The sequence below is a fragment of the Acomys minous genome (genome assembly GCF_964271855.1).
Source record: "Acomys minous genome assembly, chromosome: 10".
NCBI classification, from domain to species: Eukaryota; Metazoa; Chordata; class Mammalia; order Rodentia; family Muridae; genus Acomys; species Acomys minous.
Window position 1 is genome coordinate 11,840,875 of NC_140491.1, and position 18,375 is coordinate 11,859,249.

The 18,375-nt window shown below is 33.8% G+C and overlaps 1 pseudogene across 1 annotated transcript in view; it reads left to right on the plus strand.

Moving 5' to 3' along the window:
- Positions 1-17,790, plus strand: part of LOC311606507 (DNA-directed RNA polymerase II subunit GRINL1A-like) — a 109,167-nt pseudogene extending 91,377 nt beyond the window's left edge. The window contains exons 6-8 of the transcript XR_014783667.1: positions 11,109-11,210; positions 11,598-11,818; positions 17,615-17,790. The product of XR_014783667.1 is annotated as a DNA-directed RNA polymerase II subunit GRINL1A-like (transcript). The remainder of the gene's footprint in view (positions 1-11,108; positions 11,211-11,597; positions 11,819-17,614) is intronic.
- Positions 17,791-18,375: the final 585 nt, after the last annotated feature.

Below are 18,375 nucleotides of genomic sequence, written 5' to 3' on the forward strand. Positions count from 1 at the left end.
AAATGCTTTGTTGCTTTGCTATTCTTAAAATGAATTTTATGAAAAGCACTATGAGAATGTTAAGGATTATCTTGCCATTGAGGTGAGTGTTTACACAGATGATTGGTTATTTGATTGCAGCTTTTAGCCTTCCTATGAAAAACTGAGTGGGCTGAAAAGAAATAGCTGAAATTGATATTCAGGGGGTGATATGGGACATTCATCTGTTCCACATTACATTCCACCCAGCATTGAACTAGTTATTAAATGTGTCTATATGAAAACTAAATCCACAATTTTTAGTGTAAATAGCTTAAAGTTTCCATCGAGCTGTAACTTTCTCTGATTTTGGATCAAGGTTAAACTGCATTATCTAAGGACAGTTCCTCAACTTTGTTCATTCATAGCTGCCTTATTAATAATAGCCAGAGACTAGAAACATCCTAAATGTTCCCCAAAGAAGGGTATCATGACTTTTGTCTCTATTTTGATTTTGTTGTAGTTTTTTTTTATTATTGTTTTTGGTATTCTTTGATGGTCTTTATCTTTTGTCTCAGAGAAAGAAAACATAGGTAGATAGATATGAGAAGATCTGAGAGTAGTTGAGGGAGGGATATATGATCAAACTAGTCAATAAATTCAGAAAAGATTATTTACCATATTTTGTATTTAAAACATTAATTTTAAATACAGATTATATTATATTTAGAATACATTTATAACATTTATGACATATTATCTAATTTTACTACCATTATGGCATCTTGGTATTGAGAAACTGTGTATTAATTTCTAGAAATTACAAAGTCAATAGGTAGAAGAATCCAGATTTGACATTTCATTTGTATGTCTCAACCTTTCAAAATTTGTATGTATGTTTTCATAATAAAATTCTGGATTTGTATATACATTAAAATGTATATCATATCTATGATTCAGGCTTAACATAAAGAATACTATGTGAGTTTCTTGTATTCAAACAGATGAAGATGGGATATTATGGGCATGTACAGATGGGAACTACATCCAGTTCTTTAACATCACTATATGATGAGATGTAATATATTCTTTATAGCCTATTCATCCTTTAGTGGTCAACTTATGGCATTTGTTGACACAATGTAGTCAAGATGATCAAGTCTTTTACATCAAATTGATATTAAGTGTATACATATTTTCTCTTTTGCATAAATTAGCTTAGAATGTTTTCTCTCTATCCAAACAATCCTAAATCTGTGGCTCTTCATATACTCAAAAACGTAGTCAGTAAGGAAAGCAAACAAATAAAAATATCGTAAGATAAGATAAAGGTATTGCATGTAAATAAAAGTTATAACTTCACAATTACATTGATTTGATAAAAGACAATCTAAGAACTCCCCACAAGTGATGATTTTTCCCACATGTTTAGTAAATTGACAAGCAATGGCCATAATCATGCTTTTAATATATTCTGTGAACATAAAAGTGCTCTTAGGATTATCTGCAGCAATAAAAATGTGTATATAATATAGTTTATGATCAGTTTTTATCTAGTTGTGAAATTAGAAAAGTACTGGATAATACATCATAGGTATGAATTAATTAAGAGTCATTTAATTATAAAAATGTCATTTCTCAACTGTGAAATAAAGCCAACTCCCAGTACAGCAGTTCTGTGTATATGTTGTTTCTGAAAAGGAATAAAGTCAATGGCCAAATAAAGGAAACTACTGATTTGATCGCTATCTCATAAAGAGTGTATATAACATCCATAAAGTCTACAGGGGGTGGGGGAAGTAAATTATTTACTGTGAGAACCTTGACTGTGAAATCATTTATGTGACAATAACATTTATGTGACAGAACAGAGCTAGAAAGAGCATGAGAATCACATTTCTTTGTATTGCTCTACATTTTCTATTTCAACATAAGGCATCCTGCCTCGTAGACTTTAGACATACAATCAAAATGCCTATCACAAACTTTCTGGAACATAATTGCTGAAGGGATTTCTAAGGCATTTAAAAATTTAATTGTGCTTTTCTTTGTTCTTTAAAAAATGCATTGGATTTTCTATAGCTTTTAGTGTGTTTAAAAGCATATTACCAGACACTTTACTCTTGCCATGTGTAATATAAAATATATATTAAATAGCACTTTGTTACACGCAAGGATTACTGAGAGCTATGTGCTGAGAAACATAGAAAGTGAATGTCCCTGGGCAATACCACAGACTAAGTACAAATTAAACCACTTAATAATACTCCAGAAATGTCCCACTCTATTAGTTACTATTTTGAAAAAGAAAATTCTGACAACTAGATTACTTCTTCTCTGAAAGAATGTTGATCAATTATTTGTTCTTTTAAAGCCACCAAATTGAGGTTTCCTGAAGCAAAGATACATCTCTATATTAGCTGGGAACTGGATCTTTTCTATATAACCTTGTAAAGGCTTAAAAATATGTTAATATGAATATTAACATATCCTTATCACTACCACTGTAAAAACCAAGCAGAGATTCAAAAAAGAAAAGATGACTTTCCAGTGTAACAGATGGTTCTAGAGGAAACTTGCACTGAAAATGATGCGCTTCATTTTGTTCATTGATAACTACTCAGTGCAATCTAAGAATCCCCAGAGGGACAGGTAACAAGTGAGACTGAATCTCCAGCAATGTCTTCTCTAGATTTAGCCGTTCAAAAATCCAGGACATTTTACACTAAGAAAATTGAAAAGTACCAACAAACATGTCAAAATGGACAAGAAAATCCCATGTAGCCCAAATCTTACACTAAGAAAAACTGGCAGCTGAGTAATACTGGTTGTGAGAGAGGGACCCTCCCTAGGAAACAGCACAGTGATTATGTTGTTCAGGGCCAAACAGTGTACCCTGAAACCATACATGCAAGTAGCATTACATGGACTCAGGTTATATTTAGGAATACATTTGTCTATATAAATACATACATGCATGCTGTAACAATTAATAATTATAAAAAGGAGGCCTTGAATTTGAAAGGAATGGGGAGGGATATAAGGGAAAATTTGGAGGAGTAAAATTATTTTTCACCAGCAACTTTAATTCAGTTGTCACTTGTGTACAATATTTATGAGTACAACATAAGCACATACATTATCCACAGCATTTTTAATACGTGTAGTAATATAACATTAGCTGGGACCACAGTTGATGAGTTTGTTCTATCTCTGTAGTAAATGTCCTATGGAATAGGTCTCTGTGATTGAGCTGGGAGAAACAGTAATGCCAGCAAGAGTAATTTCATATATAGTGTATTTCAACAGTATAATCTTTCATTGTTGTGATGCAGAGCAATCATAATTACATGTCTGTAAATAACTCCTACTAATGTGTTTGTAGAAATATTTTTCTCTCCTTCCTTCCCTCCCTACAGCCCTCTCTCTCTCTCTCTCTCTCTCTCTCTCTCTCTCTCTCTCTCTCTCTCTCTCTCTCTTTCCCTCTCTCTCTCTCAGAGAGCTTCTTTTAAAATTCCTTCCTGTTATAACAACACATGTTTTCTTTCATGTCTTACAACAAACTATGACAACAAACAATCACATTTTTGTTGTTATCAATGATTTTCTCCGGAGATGCTAGTGTAAAAATTAAAATGGAAATAATAAACTCTGGGTTTATAACAAAGCTGTCTTTCTGATAAGGAAGCATACACATATAAGTGATAATATAGGATGCCCTTATATTAAGACTATAAATAATATGTTTACTTTTTACCTTCAGTTATGATAGGAATCTTTCTCTCCATGTATGTACATATGCTACATGTGCTATTGCATGTTAATTTTTTATGTCGTGATAATTTATGTTAAGTTTTGCTTCATTTCAATTAAAGTATACAGGGTTATTTAGCAGTTTTATTCACTAGGTCTCAAGTAAGATGACCTATATTCATAGAGTTCTGAATAGTTACAGAAGTTTGAATTGAAAACAATGAGATAATAAGAATTCATAAATAATGTTGACACCATGTGGAATGAGGCAAAATTAATATAATTAGCAGAATGATAGAAATTTTAAACTATTTATAATACCATGTATGGAGATATATTTAAAAAATTCATTTTATGCTTTTGATATTTCAAAATCATCAAAACCCAACAATTATTAAAAGATAAGATAAAATCATTTTAATCATACTTAATAATCTTCAGGTTTATTGCATATTTTAGGCAATATTTATCTCCCAGTAGGTGTTACTGAAAACATAGGTGTATGCAACACTGATTTTGTAATCTTTAGGAAATTTAAACGAGTACACTGTATATATATATATATATATATATATATATATATATATATATGTGTGTGTGTGTGTGTGTGTGTGTGTGTGTGTGTGTGTATACATTTCAGTTAAATTTTAATAACATTTTTAAATCACTATATAAATATTTCAATTTCCCAAGGTCTAATTATTTTCTTATAAATAAGAATAGAACCAAAATATCCAAACTTGCAAGCTTCATTAAGTTTCCTTTCTATAATATAGTATGTGGTCTTATGATGATAATTTTCTACATGGAGTAAGTAGTCAGCAACAAGAAGACATTTAATAGTTGCCACCCTAGAGCAGTGCATGAAATTTTTGGATTTATTTCCTCTCTCTCTCTCTCTCTCTCTCTCTCTCTCTCTCTCTCTCTCTCTCGTGTGTGTGTGTGTGTGTGTGTGTGTGTGTGTGTGTGTGTGTACTGTTGTGGTTGGTACTTCTTTTTTTACATATAGAGTACACTTCATTGGATCAACCAGTCTACATTTATACTCATATCTTCATAGATATAAACTAGAGCAAACAAAATGATACAGCAAGAGAAGTGGAGAAGTTGTATATTAAGCAGCACAAGACATGCCCCAAAATAGACACCTATTAGAGATCAACCCGAACTTTGCAAGGTCAAACTTTGTTTCTAAACCTTTAATGGTAGTTACACTGGCTGTTATAATGAAGGGGTTAAATTAAACTTTATGTAAACCTATGAAATATAAGCCTGAATTTAAAAAAATAGTTTTACTGTGAAATTGCACTAAATATATTTTTGAGGATTTAAAACATTGATAAATTTTGAATTGGACTCATGTGAGAGGCTGAAATGTATAATAATTAGTATATTTTAAATTTCAAATTGAGTCATAATATTTAGAAATTCACCTGAATGTATTATAGACAATAAGCATTTTGATTTTGTATTGTTGAAAATGTCTTCCGGAAAATTATTACTGTAGACTAAAATAGCAGATGGACAACATTTGGTTCTCAGGCCAAAGGTTTGCAACATACGTACTCTTTTCATTGTTAAAATATATTAGGGTCAAAGGATAATATTAAAACTTGAGGTTTAGTGATATATTAAAATTGGAAAAATCTTTTTAAAAATATATTTATTGACTTTACATGCTGGCTGTAGCCACATCCCTGTTTACCTCCCAGTCCCACCGTCCCTTCCTCTCTCACACCTTCCTCCCCTATTCCTCAGAAGAGGGGAGCCCCTCTTCCTATGCACTTCAGCTCATTAAGTCATATGAAGACTGTGTGTCCTCTTCTCTTGTGCTCTGGAAAAGCAGACCTGCCAGTGGGAGGTAACTGAGATTCTGGCAAGAGAGCCAGAAAGAGCACCTGCTCCCCTTACTAGGGGACCCATATGAAGCCAGAGCTGCTCACTGTAGGGGCTCTATGTCTAGTCCATGCGTGGCATAGAATTGTACTTTTTCTTAGAATTCTAATACATTAAGTCACCATTATTACTAAAGATGAGGCATTTATATAATTTATTCAGTCTTATATGTGCTTATAACTCAACAAGGAATCTGTAAATTTGTTAGTCACATACTCATTAAAATCGTACTTTGGTTAATTCATATATTTTTAAATTTTAATTTTACAACACATTTAAGGCTTGTAAGCAATTATATATGAATTATAAATGTACTAATACTCAGGTGAGTTCAAATTTTGTCCTTATTTCCCATTATTACTTTTCACTTACAATTATATCATTATCTTACTTGTTTATTATTCATGATTATATGACTATATATACCTACGTATATGTTCTTATGTAATTTATCAAATGTGATTTTTTTATATCTTGATAAAATAGAAGAAGAGAGTAAGCTTGTGAGCTGACAGTGTTAATTAAAGTTTAACAACATTAGATAAGACCCATAATCACAGCCTTGCCTCAGGGTTTGGGGAAAGATGATTTTCATGAGCTTGAGCCAAGCTTGCTGACTTTAACCAATCTATAATTATATAGTGAGAATTTATATGGAAGTGTTTGGAACAAAGAATGGAAGGGGAAAATAGTATAGTTAAAATTAAAAGAAAAAATAAAATAAATATGTATTTCAGAATACACAAACATAAACACACATATGTGTGTAGCAACAATTAAAGGAAGAGGTGATAAAGTTGAATAATAGTGGAGTTCAGGTACATAAAAGTTAAAAGGGCGGTAAGGGAAGAGTAAATAATGTAATTATAATTGCAAAAATGTTGTAAAATATATAAAATAAACAAATTAAAATAGGTAAGACAGAGAAAATGTGGCTTTAGTAATTTTATTATGAATATAACTCTTTAAAATGATATTGATGTATTTGGAAATGAATGTTATTTCATTGTCACTTGGTTTTCATAAAGTTGTTCATGAACACAAAAGAGAAAAAGGTGAGTGGTTTGAGAGCCACATATAAATAATATGATATGTGGCTTTCTTTTTTCTATATAAAAAATCCTATCCTTAATTCTAAGTCATAAATGAAAATTTTAACAATGTATAAATATCAAAGATCCATATAACATTTGAAATACTGAAAAATGCATATAAAAAACAGAAGGCACACTTGGTTACCTATTTATTATTTATTGTTCTTTTTAATGAATACAAGGATAGTAGTATGTTTCAAACAAAATACAGTAGACACATTATAGCAATTTATGATTTGAGTCCTGCTGCTGAGAAGCCTAGGTTAAATTATGTGGAATATGTATCTCCTTTACCTGCCTGGGAATTTGAAATTTCTATAGATATGTTCTAAAAATGGCTAAAAAAGACACATATATCACAGTACTGAGTAGCCAGAGTAGTTGTGTATTATTAGAGTAGGTTGTATGGACATCATAGATGTTTGAAGTAATGTAAGAAGAAAGTGGATCAATAACACATAGGTGTATATGGAGAGGACACTGAGAATTAATTTTTTGTTCTTTTTAACTTTTGGCATGAAAATATATGATATCATGGAATGTTTTAGTAAGTTTTACTTTTGTTGTCTCTTACTTTTTCACATACAGAATCTGTTTGCATTTAAAATAATAATATACTTCATCACAATTATATGTGTGCTGAAGTCAAAAATTATTCAATAAAAACAAAATGTATTCTAATGTCCTCACATGAATTAGGTAGATCTGCATGTTCAATTCATTGGTTCTTGAGTTTTTCATAAATATGTTATAGTGCATTTTTTAGCCTTTTTTTAAAAATTAATTTATTCTTGTTACATCTCAATGGTTATCCCATCCCTTGTATCCTCCCATTCTTCCTCCCATTTTCCCCTTATTCCCCTCCCCTATGACTGTTCCTGAGGGGGATTACCTCCCCCTGTATATGCTCATAGGGTATCAAGTCTCTTCTTGGTAACCTGCTGTCTTTCCTTATAGTGCATTCAATGCATCAGATACCTAGGAAAGTTCCAATGGCATTTAAGTGATTTATACATATTTATGTTAATAATTTCTAATTTTTTAATAATAAAAAGTGACATATTACTTAAATGAATAATAAGACAATGCAAAAGCTATCCTAATTAGTATGAAATGTGTCCGTTGATAATTAGTTTTGATACATCCTTACCTTGAGAATATGCTCATAAAAAAAGACAAAATGAATACTTTAGTATATGAGGTAGCTCTTCTACAGTACTCATTTTTATTTAGACACATATTTACATAAAATTGATTAAAGATATTCTGCAATTTTAAATAATGAAGCAAACATTTAATAACCTTGATGGTTGTTTTTGGTTGTCAACTTGACCACATCTAGGACTAATGGAAATAAAAAAAATGGATTCTTGAGTGCTGTTTTTTTGTATCAGTGGCTCATTTCTTTGTACTGTGGAATAGCATCTCATTCTGTGGATATGCTATACTGTATTTATCCATTTTGTTTTTTAAAAATATCATTTAAATCTTTTAATTTTGGGGGGAATTTCATTCAGGAGTAGTGTACTTACACATTAGAAAAAAAAACAAAGATATACTAAAAGGAGGAATGGAAATGAAGAAATACTGTAATTATGCTATAAAGTCAAAAATAAAATTTAAAATGTTTTATTTAAAAAAAAAACAAAAACAAAAAAAAATGGAGAACAGCCCTCTGAGGACATAGATCCATTTCTAATCCTTACATATAATCCTTGTATGTAAAGGTACACATGTAATACATACCTTTTGTAGACATATGACTCCTGGCACACACACACACACACACACACACACACACACACACACACACACACAGGAGGAGGGTGGGAGAAGAGTGAGAATTCTATGAATTCTGTTACTGTAGAGAATGCTGACTAACACTACTTAATAAGAAAAATGACCAGAGATTGTGCAAGATGATTCATGCCTGAAGTTGAAGCACTCTGGAGCTGAGCGGGGAGAAATATCATCAGATTGAGACTGTATTGGGCTGAATTAAAAATTCTAGCCTAGCCTGGGCTAACAAATAAGACATTATCATAAAAGGAACCAAAACTAAGCAACTAAATAACTAAGCAAAGAAACAAACCATAGAAAAATAGCTTTCCTTACAGGTGTAAGCCTGTGACTCTAGATACATAAATGTCTGAGGCAGGAGGAGTGGACCCCAAGTTCTAGCCCATTTGGGGCAACATAGAGAGTTCAAGCCCAGTCTTGGCCACTTAATGAGATAAAAATCACCTGAATAAAATCTTGTTTCTAACTACAATGTAAAAGGGTTAGGCCAAACTCATATGGAGAACAATTGTGTAGCATAGGAGAGGGCCCAGGTTTAATCTCCATTACAAGAAAAATATGGTTCAAAAAGAACCAAGTTGGTATTTTTATATTTATTAGTATTGATGGATACAATCCATTTGTCTACTATTGATTTGTAAAAGAATGGTCAAGGAATTTCATCTTGAATATAAAATAAATATTATTACTGTGTAGGTTTAAGTAGTCAAAGTAAACATTCCAGAGTTTAGCTCTTGAATAAGTCAAGAAGATGTATAAAATATATACCTGTGGTAGCATAGAGTACTAACCTCAGCTCTGCAGAGCCATAAGTGTCTATTTTTTCAAAGATAGAACCATAACAGGGAAAAAATGCCTATTGCAAAGGGAGATTAAAAAAATTCTATCCATTTTCAATGGCAAATATAATTTCCAAGGAAGTAATCTTAGATAAGTTAAAGTCACTCAAGAAAGTTTTAAAACATATTTGCATTTTTCCCATTTTTTTATTTATTTAAATCAGTTCACATTGCATCCAGATTGTTTCCCCCTCTCTCATATCTTCCTGTTCCCACCCTCCCTTCCTCTTTCTCCCTATATCCCTTCCTTAGACCTCTGATGGGGCGGTGGACACTCCTCCCTCACCTTCTGACTACAGCCTATTGGGTGTCATCAGGACAGTCTGCATGCCCTTCCTCTGTGTGACCCCAGGGCCTCCCCACCAGGCCACCAGAGTTCATGTCAAGGGCAACGCCCACTCAGCTGTCCATTGGCTGTATCTGAACAGGAAGTCAAGGTTCCTTGGTGGGCACATTTTGTGCAGGAAGGACCCCTGGAACCAGATCCATTGGCCTTCATGGTCTCCCTGTGGGAATTCTAGAACCCTCTGGGTCCTTCCTCACCCCACTTTTTCAAACAACTCTTAGCATTCTGACCAGAGTACATCTGCAAGTTCCAGCATCAGTTCCAATCCCCTGCTGTGTAGAACCTCACAGAGGACATCTATGTTGAGCTAATATCCATTTTTCAGTGAGTATATACCATGTCTGTCTTTTGTGGTCTGGGATGATCATTTCTAGTTCCATTCAGTTGCCAGCAAGTTTCATGATTTCCTTGTTTTTGATAGCTGAATAGTATTCCATTGTGTAAATGTACCACAGGTTCTTTATCCATTCTTTGGTTGAAGGACATCTAGGTTGTTTCCAGATTCTGATTATTATGAATAAGGCTTCTATGAACATAGTTGAGCAAATGTCCTTGTTGTATGGTGGAGCATCTTTAGGGTATATGCTCAGGAGTGGTAAAGCTGTATGTGTGTGTGTGTGTAATTGTATATTATATATATATATATATATATATATATATATATATATATATTTGTAATAAAATAATTGTATATGTAAAAATAATAAAATAAACATATTGAAAGTAGATTTTGTTCATAAAATATATTATATTTATGGTTTCCACACCTTAAACTCTTTATATATCCTCTACCACTACCCATCTACCCCAATCCATATTCTTATTCTCTTTCTTCAGTAAAACAAACATAGTTTGAAAAATAAGGAGACTAAAAAAATAATAAAAAAAAAACCAAAATAAAAACCAACAAACTTAAACAGAATAAAATAAACAACATAAAACTAGTGTCAAAGAAAAAGCACAAGAAACACATAGATACAGAGACAGACACAAAGATCAGGAGCCATAATATACAAGCAAGAACTATGTAGATTAAAGGAAAAACGGTCTTAGGCAAAGCTTTATCACACAGACCAGACCAAACCAAACATCTAAAATTACCATCAAATTCCTTTTATATCAGCCATCTACTTCTGTGGCCTGTACTTAAGATTGAATACATGGTAAAATCTATTGGAGAACACTAATTTTTCATATGCGAGTGGTTATTAATTGGGAATAGCTACTGAATGAGTGACGTGGATGTGTGTCTACTTCCACTCTCAGCACTGGGACCTTATCAGGCTCAGGCCTGTGTATACTGCCACAGTCTTCCGGGTTCATACATGCGTTGGTCCAGCTGTGTTTAGAAGGCCTTTTTTTTTTCCTTGTTGTTTTCTATTGCCTCTCGTTCTTACAAGTTTTCTACCTCCTCTTCCACAGCGTTTCTTGAGATATAGTGGGAGGAAATTGATGGAGACATCCCATTTAGGACCTAGAGTTCCAAGTCCTTGTCTTCTCCTTCTGGTATACTATGTTTCTCAGGTAAGGTTGCTGGGCTCGATCGAGATATATCGTTCAGGCCGTTATTGATCGTACTTTTACACTGGCTTCTAGGCATCTGGGTTGCAGGGGCACATAATTCTCACCATTGATCCCTGGTTTTGTCTTTGTTGGGTAGGTTTTCTTCTGTTCCTTGGTTTTTGCCTCTGGATCTTGGGAATGTATGGTGACGGAGTTTCCTGGTGGGAAGTGATTCTGATTTCCTGTCAGCGGTGACCACTGGGACTTTTCCATGTAGAACTTGTTACTATATAATGTTACTATATAGTGTTACACTGCATGGCTCCTGCTGTGTTTAGAGGACCTCGTTTTCCTTGGTGTTTTCCGTTACCTCTGGCTTTTACAATTTTCCTACCTCATCTTCTTCAGGAATTCCTGAGGGGAATCAGGATGGGCTGGAAGGGAGCAAAGGCAAGGGGCTGAAGGGGTCCACAGAGGGGACGAGTGAGTCCTGTGCCTGCCACAAGATCTGACTCCCCAGCTGGTGTGGCCATCAAGTTTCCAGGGAGAGACCATCTTGGGTGTTATTGGATGAGGAAAGAGAACTGTAGAAGAGATCTACTTACTTCCCATGGAGTTGTGGAAGGAAGGTGAGGCTGCAGCAGGAGGTCTGCTATAAGTAAAGGTGTAAGAGTGAGGAACTGGAATTGAAGGGTGGGTAGAAGACTAAAAATTGATTTCCTTATAACCCTTTCAGACTGGTCAGTGTGTTTCTAGGAGGAGCTATTGGCCTTCAGAGGAGACAGAGGGGGAGGGGAGAAGGGAGGGAGAGAAAGAGAGAGGGGGGGAGGGAGGGAGGAGGAAGAGAGAGAGAGGGAGAGAGAGAGAGAGAGGGGGGAGGGAAGGAGGAAGAGAGAGAGGGAGAGCAAGAGAGAGAGAGAGAGAGAGAGAGAGAGAGAGAGAGAGAGAGACAGGGAGAGAGAGAGAGTTCAATTTATTGGATTCTGTCTTTTTATGATTTTTTTGCAGGGGGATGAGAGATGACAAAAATCATAAGCAAATAGTATGCAGCATAGGTAAGGTTATAATTTTTCATGTAACTGGTACTTTAAATGTTCAAGTAGTTACAGTGTTTTTACTCTTCTCGAAGACATTTTGGTTAAAAATCTTTTCATATTTTTGTATTAGTTTTCAGTGTATGAGGAACATGTTGCAAATTAACATCTTCTCTTCTGTGACAGAGCATGGTTTGTGATAATTGGAAAGTAACAGTGTCAAGTTTACTTTAATCATTTACATACTTTTCTGTTTCATTATACGGAGGTGCAATAAATGTTCAAAAGTTTACCCAGTAAATGTTTCATATAATGTTTATTAAAAACATTCCACAGGGAAACTTTTAAAGTCCCAATTGCAATTTCAGTCCTGTTTAAAACTATGCTAAAAATACTCAGAACAAAATAAAATAAGTATCAATGTGGCCAACTAGAATTAAATGCACAATTAATCCTAATTTAACTGTTAAAGAAATAGAATTATGTAAATGAAAGTCAATTTATTCACAGAAATAGTATTCAAATTGTACTTATACATACTATGAACTAGCTACTGAGAAAAGTCTATGTTGTATTTAAAATAAAACCATGCCAAATGCATAAGAAATTATGTGTAAATCTTGATAAAATAGCCTTTTCTGATATGAAAAGTATTACAACAAAAGAGAATAATAGAAATGGGCTCTTTTGAAGTTTGATATTACTACCATAATCATACTTAACATTCATGTTAAATAGAAAAAAATTTATGAACATTTCTTTTGGGTACTATCAGGGAAGTTTAATTTAGCCAGGACAGAGCAGCTTATTTATGTAAACAAATTAATTACTCTTTCCTGGAAATATTCCTTCCCTCTATAATTTCTTAGATTACTATTATTCCCAGTTTAGTATTTTTTTTTTTAAGGATTTGCTATTTCTATCCCTAGAAATTCTGTCTCTTTGGAGATTTGGTTCTAAAATCTCTTTTATAGGCTACTGGATCTCCCATTGCTTCTGGTGCTGGTTTGGAAAACAGTTGGACCACTATGAAATGGAGTGTTAGTGAGGAAGTGGGTCATGTGCAGACTTGCTTATTTTGGGATTACCATATTTCAGCCTAAGATAGAGATTTTGATAGCTCTACCTTACAGTCCTGTGATTGAATGGTTTATGAAATATTTTGAGAACTTGTCTTATATGAATTTCTATTGCTGTGATAAAACATGGTGACCAAAAGCAACTTCGGGATACAAGGATCAAATTTGCTTAGACTACCACATCAAAATCTATCCTCGAAGAAAGTCAATGTAGGAACTCAGACAAAGAAGGAACCCAGAAACAGGAAGAGACACCAGAGTGGAGGGCTGCTTTCTGGCTTACTGCTAGTGGCCTTACTAAAGCTCCCAGGACCACTATTCTGAGAGAAGCCACTTGTCAGATTGAGATGTGTCCTCAAACCTATCATTAATTATAACAATCCACCACAGACTTGTCTAGAGGCCAGTCTGGTAGGGATATTTACTCAACTGAAGTTCTTTCTTCCAAAATGATCCTGGGTTATGCCAAGTTCACATAAACTTGTTAAAAGATGTCACGGCCCATCCAGTGGAGCCTGTGTGACAAATGTTACTGCACAATCCGAGGCGATGACCCCTGTCCAGGCAGAGCCTCCTGGAATGGGTCTGATGTTCCTGCCAGGAGTAACTGGTTGTAGCCTTCTTGTTTTGGAACATTCTGTCTGTTTTTTCTCCTATTACAGAACTTTCCAAACATGACTCTGTTGCTATGAAATGCCCTAACTTGGGACTGCAGCCAAGGGTTATTCAGACCTACAGTTTACCACTGAGTTCTGTTCCACTTGTTAATACAAACATGGCTAAGGATTAATCATTAGTTAATAGTTTATATTATGACTTACAAATAAAGTGTTTAAGACAGCTCCAGATAGTGATGCGCAGATTAAAAGAAGAGCTAAGAAAAAACTGTCTTGACACACAGATGTTTGGCATAATGAAAGAACATTGGCCTTTGATAAGGAAGGCACATGCCTACTGATACCAAGTTAATGACTTAAGAATAGAATAGTGACTCAAGATTGATGACAACATTATTACTTTGCATCCTGTATTTTAAACTGTGACTTACTTGAATGAAAAAAATGTAACCACAAAAACACTCCCCATTTCAAAAAATGTGTATAAAAATCTAGCTTGCTTGCCTGCAATTACACTCAGATCAAACTTCCCCTGGGTTTGTCTGTTTGTCACTTGGCCTATCTTTGTCCACCGACAGTCTGAGAACTCTCATTCACAAGGACGTATACCCAACTGAGAAGTCTAAATATGTTATGATACCTCTGTTAACAATGACCATAGTGAATAATACTGTTGTAACTACAATCAGTTTTCTTTTGAGGCATCAATGGATAACTTAGAAAGACTGCAGTATCCGTCCAGTTTTATTCCATAATCTTCTGAAGTCACCTGTCCTTAATTTGAGTGATCTTTGTAATTATTCCTGGTCATCGGTGAAGTCTAATGCTCTTTTATGGCTACTAGCAGTCATTGAATTGAAAATTTGAAGAGAAGCTGTATTGATGGTATGCATGTGAACAATGTATGCTGCTGTACATTTCTCTAGTATTTTCCTATTTATTCCTGTTCCTTCATTTAGAATCAGTGAGAAGTATTTTATTATGACAAAATACGTATGTAGCATTAGATGTAATTTTAAACTAACTTCTACCTTATTAGTTCAGTTATATTAAAAACATTTTATTATATCACTGTCATTGCCATTCATCTTTGTAACAGATGTTATTGTAACAAACTGAAATTCTATATATAACCATGAAGCAAAATTTTATATCCATCTTGACAACCATTATGTTATTGTCCTTTATTTCTTTTCTATTTAAAATATTAACATATATATGTGTAACATACAAGTAACATATATGTTAAACACATGCACACACATATATACATCTATATGTATATGCATATATACATACATAAAATTCATTCATCACCTCTTTCTCTTTAGTGTTGTTATGAATAAATGTGTAATGCATCTCAATGATTTCATTGACAAGGGCCCTTAAGTATATGCTCTTATGGTTGAACACTAACTTTGGATAACTAATTACAGAGCTCATAACTGGGGAATATTAGATCTTCTTCTCTCAGCATTCATTATTTACATATGGATTTATCTAGGTGTGGGACATTGTGAGAATCTCTCCATATCCATGTTGCTGTATCAACTGATGTTCTTCTTGTTGCAAACTCATGGTTGGACTTCTCTGTCCTTCAGCAGATGTCTTGGTCCGTGGCCCTCAAATTATTTTTATCCACCTCAAAGAATTTTCCTGAGCTTTATGTTTAGGGTTTGTATTGTATCAGTTGACTTTGGGAACCATGAAGTCTATTGTTCTTTGCATTTTGAGCAAATGAGACTTTCTGTGTTTGGGTTCTATCTGTAGTGCAAAGAAGCTGCTTTGATAAGAGGCGAGGGCTCATAAGAATAAGTAGAAGAAATGTCATTACAGGGGCTGAAGATACAATTTGAAGTTAAAAGAACGGGCTGGGCCTCCAGAGGGGGCAGATTCCCTTCCTAACATGCACATGGTATATAACTATCTGTACATTCAGTTCCACAGCATTCTTCACTCTCCTCTATCTTCATGGGCACCTTGAGTGCAAACAGTATATAGATATACAGACAGAAATAAACCCATAAAATAATGAATAAATAAACTAAAGTTTAAGAAGGAATGCAGTTAGGGTTTATACTGTCTGGGTAAGTCATAATAAAAGTTTATCCATGGCCTAACCTGTCATGACTTGATGTTTAAAATTATAGGCATGAATTTCCTCCAATTGAACAGACCTTAAGTCCAATTTAAAAACATTTGAGGATATCCTACTGTGTTTTTCATTGCTGTGGTCTTTGACTTCACAGCTGGGTAGGTCTATCTCAAATAAATGGATGAATTTCTGGGTTCATTGAAACTACCAAAATTCAGTTAAGAAGAGATCAACAACCTAAATGAAACCTTAACAAATAAGGTGATTGAAACATTAATAAATAGCCTGTTGTCTAATAAAAAAGCCCAGGCCCACATGGATTCACAGTAGAATTCTGCCAGATTTTCAAAGATCTACCACCAATTCTTATTTAATTATTTAAAAAGAAATAGAAACAGAGATCTTCCAAATTCTTTTCTTAAGCCAATATTCTTCTAATACCAAAATCAAATAAAGACACAACAAAAGTATAGGCCAATATCTCTGATAAATACAGTAGCAAAAACTTCAGTAAGATACTTACAAGCTGAATAAGGGCACATATCAAAAAGATCATCCACTTTGATCAAATTAGTTTTACCTTAGAGATATGATAACATTTCAACATGAAAAATGTACATCAAGAAATGTAAGAAATGTTATAAATGGGCTTAAAGACCAAATCACTTGATCATCTCAAAAGATAAAGAAATGTCAATGACAAAGTCCAATGTGTCTTCATAATGAAAGTTAGAGAAAGAATAGGACTGGAGGAAAATGTAAAATATGAGCTAATACATTTCTTTCCTCTTAATTGCTTAGAACTCACTTAGAAATAAAATTCCTTCAATACTCCAGCAGTACAAAGAAAACAAGCTCAATTGAAAAACATCAATTCCCCCTTTCTATCCCCCCTTGTTTGTGTGTGTGTGTGTGTGTGTGTGTGTGTGTATGTTATGCTTGTGGGGTATGTGGTATATGTGTGCATGTGTGTGTGCTTGTCTGTGTGTGTATTTTGCATGTTTATCAAAGTAATTATAGAAAAACAAACCTACTACTCTACCATAAAAACACATACTGACTGGTACAATATTTAAATGAATTTCATTGTATCTACAACAGATTTTTCTATGAAAAATTTTTCTAAATGAAAAATAAAATTATATATATATATATATATGTGTGTGTGTGTGTGTGTGTGTGTGTGTGTGTGTAAATTAATCCCGAAAGTGTGAGGATAAACTAACAATATGATGGGTTTATAAAAAGAAGCACAGTTGATTTGGCGTTTTTGAGCAAATTTAAAGTCAACGTTGTATGAAATTTTACCTTTCAGGAAATACATGTTAGAACTAAGGTCTATTTTCCCATAGGAATAAAGGATTTACACATTTGGAGTTGGAAGTGTTTGGGGATGATTCAAGACTGTCTCCTCTCTTTGCAAGTCAGGATGACTCAATTTTCTCTAATATAGACTCCTAACTTTGATTTAGGAGACTCTTGTATTATAGTCTAATCTGTAATCTATGACAAGGTTATCCATTAGATACCTAATTGTCTACTAGATTGAATTAAATTAAGTTGATAATAAACATCTATCAAAATTTATTTTTCCTCACAGGCATTCTCAATTTTATTGTATTATGAAGCATAAAGAAAAGGCATGCAAATCATACATTTATGGAGTCTGGAAGTCTGTCTTGCTCGGGCTGTGAATCCTAAACCAAAGTTATGTCTAACAAACTTTTATCAGGTGATTGGTATAAAAAGACAAGAGAAATACAGGTCCAGTGAATTAGCAAACATTCATTTATGTTTTCCTGTCTTTTTTTCTCACCCAAGACAATTTCTAACAGCACTTACTGAAGTTTATAGCTTAGATTTTATTATGGGAGAGTGATAGTTACTTTTTATTATCCACTTGGTACACCTACATTCAGTGTGGAAAAGGGAGGCTCAATTGAATAATTGCCTAGATTAGATAGGCCTATGACCATAACTCTGAGAAAATATCTTACTTGATAATTCATGTCGTAGGACCCTACCTAGTGTGGGTAGAACCATCCCTGAGAAAGTGAGCCTAGGCTGTATAAGAAAGGGGCTGAGTAAGAGCCAGGGAGCAAGCCAATAAGTAACATTCCTCCATGGTCTCTGCTTAAAACTCCTCCACTGAGTTTGTGTCCTGTTTCCTAGAAGTGTAAGCCAAAAATCATCTTTCCTTCCTCTCTGTTTTTATTGGGATGTTTTATAATAGCCACAGAAATATTCAATAATAACAGATAGCATGAGCTCTAGAGACATGGTATGGTTTGTCATACTTGCCCCTAATTTGGTTTCTGTATAACTTATGTGATTAGTATTTTCTTATATTCAAATTTGGAA